Raw genomic sequence first — 13,362 nt, 5'->3', positions numbered from 1 at the left:
GAAGACCCAGGACACGTTGGAGAGACTATGGCCCAATCCCAATTCTATTTTCTACCCCTTCCCCTACCCCTTAGCCCTACCCCTTGGCCCTTCGATTGAAGGGCCAAGGGGTAGGGCTAAGGAATGTCACCCCTTCGAATTGGGACAGCATTTCACACTCACGAACGTAATAAGTCCGCGCCGTCAGTTGTTATGTAACCAAAAGCGACAGCTTTAGCCAGAAGTAAACAAACATGACCGGTGCTGTGGTGTTCGCGCTGTCCTGGGCTATTCGGATATTTTTAGAAATATCTGCATCGAATCGACGGAGTGCCATCAGGCGAAGGCGTCTTCGACATCTGAGAGCATTGCTGGATCTTGTTACGGTATGTACAATGAGAAATTAATGCAAATAACGCGTGTGAGTGAGCAGCTGGTAGCTTCCAGAGCCGGCGTGTGAATATGATAATGTGTGTGTGTGTTTGAAAGTGCTTCTAACTGTACATTTGTGATATCGTGTAATATAGAAACAATTTGCTTGTCTCGTTGGATTTGCTGATTTATTGATTGGAGTAATATCCTAACCTGGCTAACCTAGCTGAAAGCATAAGCTAATGTTTAGCCTTTGTTACTCGCCTCGTTCCGTTTGGGATAAACAATGCGTTTTTGAAGCGGTTTTCTTTGTACCTGGTTCAGATTTGATGACATAAATAAATGCACTGCATTGTGTGTGCTATCAATGTGTTGGTTTGGGAGGATGAAAGCCTGATCTTTCCATGTTTTTCTTTCCAGCAGATGGGTCATCCTACAAATTATTGCCGATTGGACCACAACATGTACCCCAATTTTTTTGTTATCCCTTGTATAATAAATCTCTTCATACCAATATCCGTTCCAGTCGTTAATATGATGTTGATGTAATAATCATGCTCACAAACCTTTTGTCCTTAATTTCTTTTATTAGGCTCACATTACAGACTGGTAAGGCAGCTTATTTTCAGAAATAACAGCTTAAAGTGTCTGCTGTAAAGTGTGTGGTGCAAATATGGACAATAAACAGTATGAATATAAACTACATGAACATAAACGGGCAACAGTGCAATCATCGAGAACGAGATGACCGGAGCAGGAACAGCGAAGGTGCATGGCACATCGGAGGTGCTGGGCTCAGTGATGTTCTGGGGGAACAAGACACGACATGACATTATAGCATGCACTTTCATCCATTGTAAAAAATTTAAAAAAGGTGTTTCAGAATGCGGTAGTGGTGGCTGTGTGTACAATAGGTGCATGGCGCATCAACTCACCGTAAAGTTTGTCTATCATGCGCTCAAACAGAGCTAAAAAGCGCTCCGTTTTCTGCTCCGTCTCCTCGTGGCGCTTCTGCTCCTTCAGGCTCTCCTGTATCAGGTAATCCATTATGGGATTAGACTTCCTACTTCTTTTTGGGGATGGGGATGACTTTAGAAACCGATCTTCGTTTTCGGCGCTAAACCTGATCAGGCTCTTTGTTTGTGCTTGAGTCCCTGTGAATCAGTCACGTATATGAATACTTGTGATAATAGGTAGCGAAATGACGCACACGTCACTCAAAAGGAACTTCTCTATGGTTAACCAACTACATTGCTTGTAAATACTCGTGTTACAATTTTAAAAAACGACAACTCTTTCGCAGCACCTTCACATGCATTGACCGATTACTCCATGTAAAATAGCGACTTTTCCCATGTGCGTTTATAGCAGAAAACAACTACACATTGCCACCATGTTAAACTCACACAATACACCAGTTATCACAATCTAAAACGATTAAAACAGTTAAATTATGGCAAAAAAATAGAAGAACTTACATTTGTGTGGTGCTCTTGCTTCTGCCATTTTTAAAAAGACTCGCGATCTCCCGGTAGTCGCGTTGTACTCTGGGAAATATATCATACCCCTTCAAACGGAGTCTGCCTGGCCGAAGCCCTCCGTTTCAAGGGCTACAACGGAGGGGTAGGGCTAAGGGGAAGGGCTTTGAAAGAGCTTTGGGACAACACTACCCCTACACGTGAACGCGCAAAACGGAGGGGAAGGGGTAAGGGGTAGGGCCAAGGGGTGAATTGGGATTGGGCCCAAGTCTCTCGGCTGGCCTGGGAACGCCTCGGGGTCCCCCCAGAAGAGCTGGAGGAAGTGGCCGGGGACAGGGACGTCTGGGTTTCTCTGCTTAGGCTGCTGCCCCCGCGACCCGATCGGACACGCGGCAGATAATGGATGGATGGATAATGGATGGATGTTACCCGCTTGGCAGGGTAATTTGAATAACCATAGCAGTATGAGTTGGTAATTTGAGAAAATAATAACATCCTTGATATATACCTGATGATATGCAGTCCAATCTAAAAAATATTGCAAGCTTATTGGCATGTCTGAATGAAGCCATTTACTTATTGCAAACTATCTTTGGTTGCCAGACAATGACAATGGTCATCTTTAAACCTCGCTCACAGTAAGACATAAGACCACCCTTTAGGGACAACAACAAACAAAATCGCTTTGATTGTCTCACAATTATCATCTTTTATCTGGGATGGCCCAAAATCATGTCATGTATCAAGCTATGTAATCCATCACAGCTGAGATCAACAACTTCCTCTAAAGATGGAGAAAACTAAGGCTTCATATCAGAAACAAAGAAACCAAAGAAATCAATTAAACAAAACACAACAGTCAAGTGAATGGAACATTTGAAAGGCCTGAAGTATGGTTGACTTTGGGCCTAAAAATAGAACACTTTCCTCTGCGCCAGAGGGGGCGTGTGTATGTCAACAGGAATACATGCAAAGCTCCTGCTGAGGGGGCTTGACTTTCTACATGCAGGGAGTCAGGCCAAAACAAAAGGAAGGGATGGTGTAAAATGGCTCTGTAGAAGCATGAAGGTGGTTTGACTTCAAATCTTGCTGCAAAGAAGCAGGTACTATGTCTTTAATACAAAAGATAACCTTGATCTTGCCTTGCAGTTTTGATGTTGCTGTTACAAAAGATAATTACTGTGGCCCTGAAGTGCAAATCACAACGGCAAAAGAGAAAACACAACGGCAAATCAAAGAACACAATGGAAAAAGAGAAACGAAAACGACATTAACCAAAACAGAAATAATACTTTCAAAATAATTTGGCTTAAACAATTTAACAATTTATCAAGAACCCATTTGGAACTTTGTACCAATATTGTTCCATATGTAGTATCTACACAGTAAAAAACAGAGCGTCAATTCAACTCTAAGAGAGTTGAAATTAACTCTGTTTCAGGTAACATTTGGTCCCATTCAAAATTAGAATTAAATTGACTCTATGACCAGTGTCAACTTTTCAGAGTTAATTTTACTCAATTTAGTGTAAAAAAATGTTTAAAAATATTTAACACTGAGGTTTATTCACATTGTTCAGAGTAATATGATAACACTTTATAGAGCCAATTTTACTCCTAATACAGTTTTAAAATGACACTGTTTAAAACAATAAAATTTTTATTTCCAAACAGTGGTTTTTTTTTTTTTTTTACATCTAGGTGATGACCATTTATTTATATATATATATATATATATATATATATATATGTATGTATATATATATGTATGTATATATATATATATATATATATATGTATGTATATATATATATATATGTATATATATATATATATATATATATGTATGTATATATATATATATATATATATATATATATATATATATATATATATATATATATATATATGTATATATATATGTATATGTGTGTGTGTGTGATCTAACTTATCAAATGGAAAAAAAAAAACATTTAGACAAGGTAACAGTAACAGTGTGCTTTAATGCTCAACAGATAAAGCGATATGTAAATGTAAATGTACTTTATTTATACAGCCCTTTACAGACAATCCTTACAGTGTACCAAAGTGCTTTAAAGCAGGTAATAAATAAAGAGAAGAATAAGTAAAAACAAATAAAAACAATAAAAGAACAGTGTAAGTAATAAAATATAACAAAATCGATTAAGATAAAATAAGATAAAAGTGCCATCATACTACTGGGTATTAAAAGCAATCCTAAACTAGAAAGCTGCAAGCAGCTGTATGCGGGAGTGAGATGTGCGCACGTTGGGGCACACTCTCTGCGTACATACGAGCGCATAATAAACCCAATGCGGAAGGGTTTTTGAAAATTTCTAGGGGGCGCCACTAAGCCATTTGTCTCCGCCCACACACGATACCCTTTACATACGTACGAGGTCACCAGACGTGTGTGCCAAGTTTCATGACCTTGCGATGATGATAAGGCTTTCAAATCACAAACGCCATCCCACGATTTTCACCGCCCGGCCACAGCCACGCCCTTTGAGGTTTGAAAAAGTTTCTCCATGATTTTTTTCACCCATGTCTTAAGAGTTATCTGGCCAAGTTTGAAGCTTGTAGCATTAAATCTTTAGGAGGAGTTCGATCAAATGCGAGGTGTGGAAAAAAAAAGACATTTCCAACCACCAGCAGGTGGCGCTAAAGGTGGATGTCACTCTGATAATATGTACGCGTTCAGGCTGGGTCCAGCATTGAACGTATGAAGGTTGGGACAGATTGGATAATGTATGTGGGAGTTATTACCGACATTAATTTTTTGTGTCGAGTGATGGCAAGTCATCGGCAACTGTGAGGCGTCGCCACGCCCACGCCCTTTAAGTTTTGAAAAAGTTTCCCAATGATTTTTTTCCTCCCATGTCTTAAGAGTAACCTGGTCAAGTTTGAAGTCTGTAGCATTAAATCTGTAGGACAAGTTCGATCATATGCAAGGCGTGGAATCAGTCAAAAATGGCACGAAAACGCACTTTCCATCCAAAATGGCCACCTTCCTGTGGATGTGGGACCATGGTGGCAAGAGACTGTTTTGTGCGTCTGGGCATGATGAATGAGTGTCCCGAATTTTGTCGTCCCACGTGAAACTAAGCCCAATGCTGGGACCATTTTTAAGCATCGTAGGGGGTGCTACAGAGTCAATGAGCGACTCCCAAAAATATAAAGTTTAGATTCTTTCATGTTGTCGACTGGCAGGTGGTGCTTGCAAAATTTCAAGAGTTTTCGAGTACCTTTTGCAAAGAACAAGACGAAAGACGGACAGAAGACAGACGGAATAATAAGAAACAGTACAGATACAATAGGGTCCTTGCAGTTTCACTGCTCGGTGCCTAATAAGTAGGTTTTTAGCCTAGATTTGAAGAGGCCCAGGTAAGAAATAAGACACAGCTCGGCGGGGAGCTTATTTCAGAGCCTGGGGGCAGCGACTGAAAAGGCTCGGTCACCCCAATGTTTGTATTTTGACCTGGGCACTTCCAGCAAAAATTGATTTGTTTACCTCAGAGCTCTACCAGGATTGCAGATTGTTAAAAGCTCAGATAAATATGATGGGGCGAGGCCATTAAGAGCTTTAAAAACAAACATTAAAAGTTTAAAATCAATTCTATAAAGGACAGGAAGCCAATGGAGGGAGTTAAGAACAGGAGTGATGTGCACACATTAGTGTTAGTGTTGGTTAAAAGCAGGCAGCAGCGTTTTGCACAAGTTGAAGGCGACTGAGAGAAAACTGGGAGACGCCAACATAAAGTGCATTGCAATAGTATAACCTTGAACTTATTAGGGCATGGATGGCTTTCTCAAGGTCATGACGACTTAAAAACATTTTAACTTTGGCCAAGAGACGCAACTGGAAAAAACTAGTCCTGACAACATTGTTAATTTGTTTGTCCAACCTCAGGTGACTGTCAAAGGTCACTCCCAGATTTCTGACGGTTGAACTAAGCTTTGAAGACAAGGTGCCAAAGCCAGCCGTCACAGTATCCCCAAACACAATGCCTTCAGTTTTGTCATCATTTAAATGAAGAAAATTTTGGGCCAATCAGTGCTTAATATCAGCAATACAATTAAACAAAGAACATTGTGCACTGTTACCATTTGGCTTCAATGGTAGATACATTTGTAAATTGTCTGCATAACAGTGGAAAGAAAGGTTGTGCCTGGCTATAATTGACCCAAGTGGTAGCATGTACAATGAGAAGAGGATAGGGCCAAAAATAGATCCTTGAGGGACTCCACAGGAGAGAGGAGCACTGGAAGAGGAAAGGTCACCAACCACAACGGAAAAGGTTCTACTGGACAAGTAAGACGCAAACCACTTCAATGCAGTGCCGTGGATGCCAACATAATTCCTTAGACATATATGGAACAACAAAAAGAGCTGTGTCATTCCCTCCATATGACATTTGTATGTAAAAAGGCCTTGGATAATGCAGGCTGTCAGCATGAAAGACCACAAAATTGTTTTTTGTCCTGGTCACCTCATATGCATGATAATGTTCTTTAAAGGTAACTGTAAATATAAGCAAAGTGAGCAGCAACAATTTGTCATGTATTATCAGCACTGACTCAATCTGGTAAAAGACAGGCATTTCAGATTCAACTTTGCCACAAGTAACCAGATGTAGGCGGTAAACAAAACCATTGTGTTTAGCCCAATTCACTTTCATAACTTGAACACTGGAAGGCACTTGCACTGCCTTGACAATTTCAGTACCTCCTTTTACCATTTCCAAAGACACCATTTTTCCAGGACCAATGTCTAACCGACTAAAAGTTGTGTAAGATCTCCAAAGATATGCCATATGATGCTGGTGTTTTTTGGCCAGCGTTTGTGATATTTTTAAATGACTTGAGCTGTTTCTTGAAAAAATTGTGCTTGCCTTCATAGCGCATGCACCAACTATGAAGTACAGTTCCTGTTTTCTGGATAATGCGAGGATAATGGATAAGAAAATGGTGCTTTGGTAAAAGTTTTTTCTGGGGATACAACATCTTGAACAGTTTGTGGTGTTCCACAATCAAATGTTTCAAATATACACACAGACCTTGAGATAACATTGGAGAAAATACAATGTTCATTATTTGTAGTAATAAAGGAGGAAGGCCCCAATGTTGGTCAGTAGAGGTTACCAAATCTCCAAAGAGGAGTGGTGCATTCCTCAACAAGCACCATGACTGAACTGCATTGTGCATTAGGAAATTTCATTTAGCCGTTTTCTCATTTTGAACAACTGGAAATCTCTTACCAGTCCAGGTGTGTCTAGTAATCTCGGGAAGACTGAGAACACATCCCCTGTTCTCTTCTCATTGTTGACCATTGACTGACGATAAATAAAGGTAGCTTTCGTCTTCTCACGGATGGTGTCTTCATCAGCAGAGTGTTTCAAAATGGCAATAGCTGCTTCCACATCCTCATCAGATAACACTTTGTCAGCAGTGAAGGGTCTGGGTTGAACACGGCTTGGCCCACCAACTTCAAAGACAAAACATAATTTTATTGACTCCTGCCTACACAATTCATCAATATCATATGTAACTTGCACTGTCACAATTATGAATTTTTAGTTTACAAATAACTTCCATTCAAATAATTGCGTTTAACTGTTCTAATCTTTTTCTGCTTGTCAGTCTTTTGCAGCATTTCTTAAAATACTGGATTTTTCAACCGTATTGAACGGCTGCATTTCTTTAGCTACACCACGTTAAACTGTCTGTTAACGTGCACCATCTATATTTAGACACTCGTCTGAATGAATGGCATGATGTCATTAAAAGAGGACCAATAAAACCTTAAATGGTGGGAAACAACATGGAAATAGTGATGGAAGGAATGGAAAAGGGATGGAAATATGACATTTCTGTTAATTTCATCCTGCGGTTTTTGTAACGATGAATGTAAACAATTATGACAGCTATGCATAATAATTGCGATCATTCAAGTTATTGATAACTGTGACAAGCCTGTATGTAACCGACAAGTAAACTTACTTTTGGGAGATTTGCTCACAGACACACCTCTTTCCTCTGCACCTTCTCGTTGGATGGTTTTCAACCGCCATGCAAGGTATCCGGACCCACTCTCTGGGTCGTAGTAATGTTCCTATATGTAATTAAAATACACACAGATTGACTGTACTGTCAACAAAGGGCAAGTATGTGTTTAACGTAGTGAGGACCTTTTTACTTACATATCCATGCTGTGAATATGGGTCCTCCAGATATGGAAATAGAGCAACTATCCCCTGCGCATACAACACTCTGACACTTTTTTTTGGGGGGGGTGTCCTAATTATGAATTCAATGATTACAGTCACTCAATTAACAATCCAAATACTAACAATGGGCCTCATGCAAGAACATTTTCGTATTTTTATTCTAAATTTCTCTTACTTTTTTCGTACGAAGGTCTCGTACGAACATGCCACGTCAGATTCAACAAACGCTCTTAACTAAGGAAAAAGTGTGTAAACTACCTGCGTAAATGATGAATCCCACCCATGCGTATTTAAGGGGCACGTGCACGAGGATAGTAAATTTGCATACTCCATCCATCCATCCATCCATTATCTTCCTCGGGTCGCGGGGGCAGCAGCTTGAGCAAAGAGACCCAGACGTCCCTGTCCCCGGCCACTTCCTCCAGCTCTTCGGGGGGGACCCCGAGGCGTTCCCAAGCCAGCCGAGAGACATAGTCTCTCCAACGTGTCCTGGGTCTTCCCCGGGGCCTCCTCCCAGTGGGACGGGCCCGGAACACCTCACCGGGGAGGCGTCCAGGAGGCATTCTCACCAGATGCCCGAGCCACCTCATCTGACTCCTCTCGATGCGGAGGAGCAGCGGTTCTACTCCGAGCCCCTCCCGGATGACCGAGCTTCTCACCCTATCTCTAAAAGAGAGCCCAGACACCCTGCGGAGGAAACTCATTTCGGCCGCTTGTATTCGCGATCTCGTTCTTTCGGTCACTACCCACAGCTCGTGACCATAGGTGAGGGTAGGAACATAGACTGACCGGTAAATCGAGAGCTTCGCCTTCTGGCTCAGCTCCTTCTTCATCACGACGGGCCGGTGCAGAGCCCGCATCAGTGCAGACGCCGCACCGATCCATCTGTCAATCTCCTGTTCCATTCGTCCCTCACTCGTGAACAAGACCCCGAGATACTTGAACTCCTCCACTTGGGGAAGGATCTCATTCCCGACCCGGAGAGAGCATTCCACCCTTTTCCGGCCGAAGACCATGGTCTCGGATTTGGAGGCGCTGATGGTCATCCCAGCCGCTTCACACTCGGCTGCGAACCGCTCCAGTGAGAGCTGAAGGTCACGGCCTGACGACGCCAACAGAACCAAATCGTCCGCAAAAAGCAGAGACCCGATTCTGAGGTCGCCAAAACGGACCCCCTCAACGCCCTGGCTGCGCCTAGAAATTCTGTCCATAAAAATTATGAACAGAATCGGTGACAAAGGGCAGCCCTGACGGAGTCCAACACTCACAGGAAACATGTCCGACTTACTGCCGGCAATGCGGACCAAACTCTGACACCGGTCATACAGAGACCGAACAGCCCATATCAAGGAGTCCGGCACTCCATACTCCACGCCCAAAATTATACCATAAAAGGCTGTGCTTCCTCGCTCCTGTGCCAGGAAAAGTTGAGTGTTGAGTCATGAGAATGGCATCAAGGCGCATAAAGAACAACTTTACGGGCTCTGAGATTGAAGTTCTGCTTTCAGAGATCCAAAAAGGAAAATCTGTCATTTTTAGCAGTGTCAGCAGTGGAATTACGGGACCTGCTAAAGCGAAGAAATGGGAAGCAATTACGAGTGCTGTTAATACCATGTCAGCGAAATAAAAAAATAAATGGTTTCATATGATAGGGCCCTGGGCAGGCGATCGATGACTGCAAAGCCGTGCAATCAGCTGTTGCCTCATCATGATGGCACTTTGATAGGGCGGTCTATGAGGGGGGTCTTCTGGCACCACAGCTTCTGGTCTGCCTGGGCTGGTTCAGGTTTTAGGAGACCCTCGTTCATGGCAATATTGCGCCATGAACGAGGTATCGAGACACACCCACCTGGCCTTCAGCTCATTGCGCTCCACGACAGCAGAGGGGCTTTGATGCGTATATGTGTCTCGTGCTCCAATTATGATTGGCAGTCCAGCCACGGGATGAAAGTGCTTCTTAATTTGTACTTATTGGACAGCGGTGTATGGGAATCTGATGTACCACGGGTGATAAACTGATAAGAGTTTTGATGACCAAGGGGAGCGCACGACTCACAGAGGACTGGGACACACCCGCAGTCTCCCTCTGAAAGGTTCCAGTGGCCAAAAATCCAAAGATGGTGAGGACCTGGACGTGTGGTGGAATTGGGTTTGATCGGTGTGTTTCTCTCTGGAGTTGTGGCTCTAGCAACAAGCTGCATATTTGTAGCAGCACAGTCCTTGGCAATCTAAATCGCGATCTCAGCCATTCGTCTGTCTCCACACGCTCTCTTCCAAGAGCCTGACGCGCTAAGGCATCCAAAAGTAGCAAGTCAGCCGCTGGTTACGCTTCCCGTTATATACAGATTCAAATTAACCTTCGATTAGTGCATATTTTAAGTTAAACAGAATAATGTCAGCATCATTGTTGGGTATAATGTATATATTTATTTATGTTTTCTTCAAAGTAATTAAATATACAATCCATTAGTCAAGCAAACTTGATTTGAATAACAGCGGACAATTTTACGAAACTCCTACGACAGGTCTGGATCACTCGTAAATTCTGTTCGTACCTGAAAGAAAACGTAAAATACGAAAAGATTGGTGAATGCGCAAATTCTCTTAAATCACTCGTACGGACGATTTAAGAACAAATCTGTGCGTACGAACGCTTCTTGCATGAGGCCCATTGTGTATGGATTGGATCGGAAGCATCCGGATGTGAGCAAAAGTTGGGGCAACGCCTTTAGCCTGAGTCACTTCAAACAGAGTAAGCATTAACTTAGCTTTCGATTAGCAATAAATTAACATTGGATAGCATTAGTAATACAGCTAGTATTGATTAGCAATAACTAGCATAATTAGCATTGATTAGCATTGGTTAACAAGGAAGCTAGTATTGATTAGCAATAAGTAGCATAGATTAGCAATAGTTAGCATTTGTTAGCATTTCGTTAGCAATAATTAGCATTGATTAGCAACGGCTAGGAAGCTAACATCAATTGGCATTGGTTAGCAAACATTAGCATTAGCAATAAGCTAATAGTAACCTAACTCCAAACTAGAAATCAAAATAGCAACAAGCTAAATTAGCCTAACATTGAATTAACATTGGTTTAATTTTGAAACCAACCTAGACCATAAGCTTCAAAACTAACATAGGCTAACATTAACATTAGCATTGACAATATCCAAGCCAACAATTAGCATAATTAGCAGCATCTAAGCTAAATTTAGCCGAGCACTAAATTAGCGTGGATTAGACTTAGTTTAATTTAAATTGACTTTCAAGAGTTGTTAAAGGGAAAATAATAATAATAATAATAAAATAAAATTAGGGAAAATAAATAAGTAAATAAAAAAGGTGAACAATGGATGTAACACCAACAATAACCATCAGCGCCAAACATCCTGAACATTCCAAAGATATTAAAAAGATATCTCAAAAATGGGAAAAACGAACAAAAAATAATTTCTCACCCTGGCCAAAAGGTGGCACTTTCAGTGGAGCTGCCGGTAAGATTATGGAACAAAGGATTAAAGCTTACAAACCAAAGGACAAAAGCAAAAAGAGGCAGGAAAAGAGAGAGCTTGAATTAAAAGTTTTACATTTCTTTGAAAATGCAGAGCTATATCCAACACTGCCAGGAGCAGTAAACATACAAGGAGATTCTGAAATAAAAAATCACAAAATATCTCATGAACGTCCGGAACCACAAATAGCTACATCAAGCAGTCATGGAGCTCCTGAGCCAGACGCCGTCTGTAATTCAGATCAGGCAAGGGGACAGCTCCCACAATATCAAAAATCACCAGAACTGGCACCTCCAGTTCAAAAGGCATCTTCTGAAGAACACAAGAGTCCAATAGCGTCAGCACCGAGTTTGATAGAAATGACGCAGGGACAGTATGTGCCGTGGCAGATGCTCGACCTAGCGGGGCTGGTTGCTCGATTGCCGGACATTCACACAGGTGCAAGCAAATGGATAAGAGCTTTCGAACAAGAAACTGTGGGTAAACTGTTGACTGTGGGACACATTAAGGCAGTGTGGGCACTGTGTTTTGGAACTTCTACCATGGAGGGCATTTTGAGACACAGTGAGAATGACTGGATGTTAAGCCACCGAGCTGATGGAACTGACTTTAATGCATATCGAGCTGCACTCTGGAGAGCGTTGCGAGCTGAGTTTCCTGTAAGAGTGGACCTAGAAGCATTAAAGGGGGAGCCACTGTCAGAAACGGAGAGTCCGGTTGTGTACATTGCACAACAATTGAAGAAATGGAGACAAGAGTCTGAGGGAGAAATCGAGAAGAGCCCAGCTTGGGTGACATTGTTCAGAGTTTCCATCAAAGAGGCTCTGCCTGCCCCAGTTCAGGGGAGGCTGGAGGATGTGGTGGGGTTGAATTCAATGTCACATGGGCAATTCCGAGACCACGTGGTGCATGCAGTAAACAAATACAGAAAAGAACTGAAACGGAAGGAGCAGGAGGAGGATATGCAAAGGGAACTTGCACGGTTGCAGTTAGAAGAACTGCAAGTGAAGCAAGAAGTACAAAATGAGGCCATGATAGCGGGGGCCGCTGAACAGCCATTACAGGGGCAAGTCCATCGTCGACCCTGTCAAAGGTCAAGAAGAGGTGCACCAGGAGGACGAAGGTCCTCGGGAGCATGTTGGGCCTGTGGCGAGAGGGGACACTTTGTTTACAGCTGTCCGAGAGCACCGAGAAACCTGAGTGTTCGGCAGGACCGTGGCCAGTCCCTGCGGGGCGGAGCAAGTGGCCCGGCAGGTCCATGGTGTTCCTCTGGCAGAGGAATCCCAGTATTCGTTTGCTTTGACATATAGAGGTAAGAAAAACACTTACACCAGACGTACTCAAGGGTTTAAAAACCGCCCTCAGTGTCATTATTACAAAACAAAACAAAGTTTTTTTAAGTTAAATGTGTCACTATTACAAAATTTCTAAAACTTAAATTTAAATATGTGTGTCATTATTACAAAACAAAACTAAGTTTCTAAATTTAAAATTAAATGTCACTATTACAAATTTCTAAAATTTAAACAAAACAAAGTTTCTAAATTTTAGCATTGTTAGCCCAAATTAGAGTATCTATTTATCCCATAGGGAACTACTGATATCTCTCCATCCCACTTGGAGGGAGTAAGTAAAGCGTCATGTCCAAAATAAATAAATAACTAAATAAAAGTAAAAATAAAACAAGTATGATTTTTTTTTTTTTTTTTTGGGAGGATTATGCAATAAAATGTGCTTCCTCTGAAAGGAATCATGAAAAATCCAAAGATC

General features: G+C 41.9%; 1 long non-coding RNA gene across 1 annotated transcript; it reads right to left on the bottom strand.

Annotated features, from left to right (window-relative positions):
* Positions 1-1,096: 1,096 nt before the first annotated feature.
* Positions 1,097-1,980, bottom strand: LOC142368279 (uncharacterized). The gene is made up of 3 exons (XR_012767300.1): positions 1,830-1,980; positions 1,287-1,505; positions 1,097-1,157 (listed from the first exon to the last, which is right to left on the bottom strand). It is a non-coding gene; the product is annotated as an uncharacterized LOC142368279 (long non-coding RNA).
* Between the last annotated feature and the right edge of the window lie 11,382 nt (positions 1,981-13,362).

This window comes from Odontesthes bonariensis, chromosome 18 (genome assembly GCF_027942865.1).
Source record: "Odontesthes bonariensis isolate fOdoBon6 chromosome 18, fOdoBon6.hap1, whole genome shotgun sequence".
Classification (NCBI taxonomy): domain Eukaryota; kingdom Metazoa; phylum Chordata; class Actinopteri; order Atheriniformes; family Atherinopsidae; genus Odontesthes; species Odontesthes bonariensis.
Note: the sequence above shows the minus strand (reverse complement) of the source record. Positions and strands in the feature narration are given on the sequence as shown.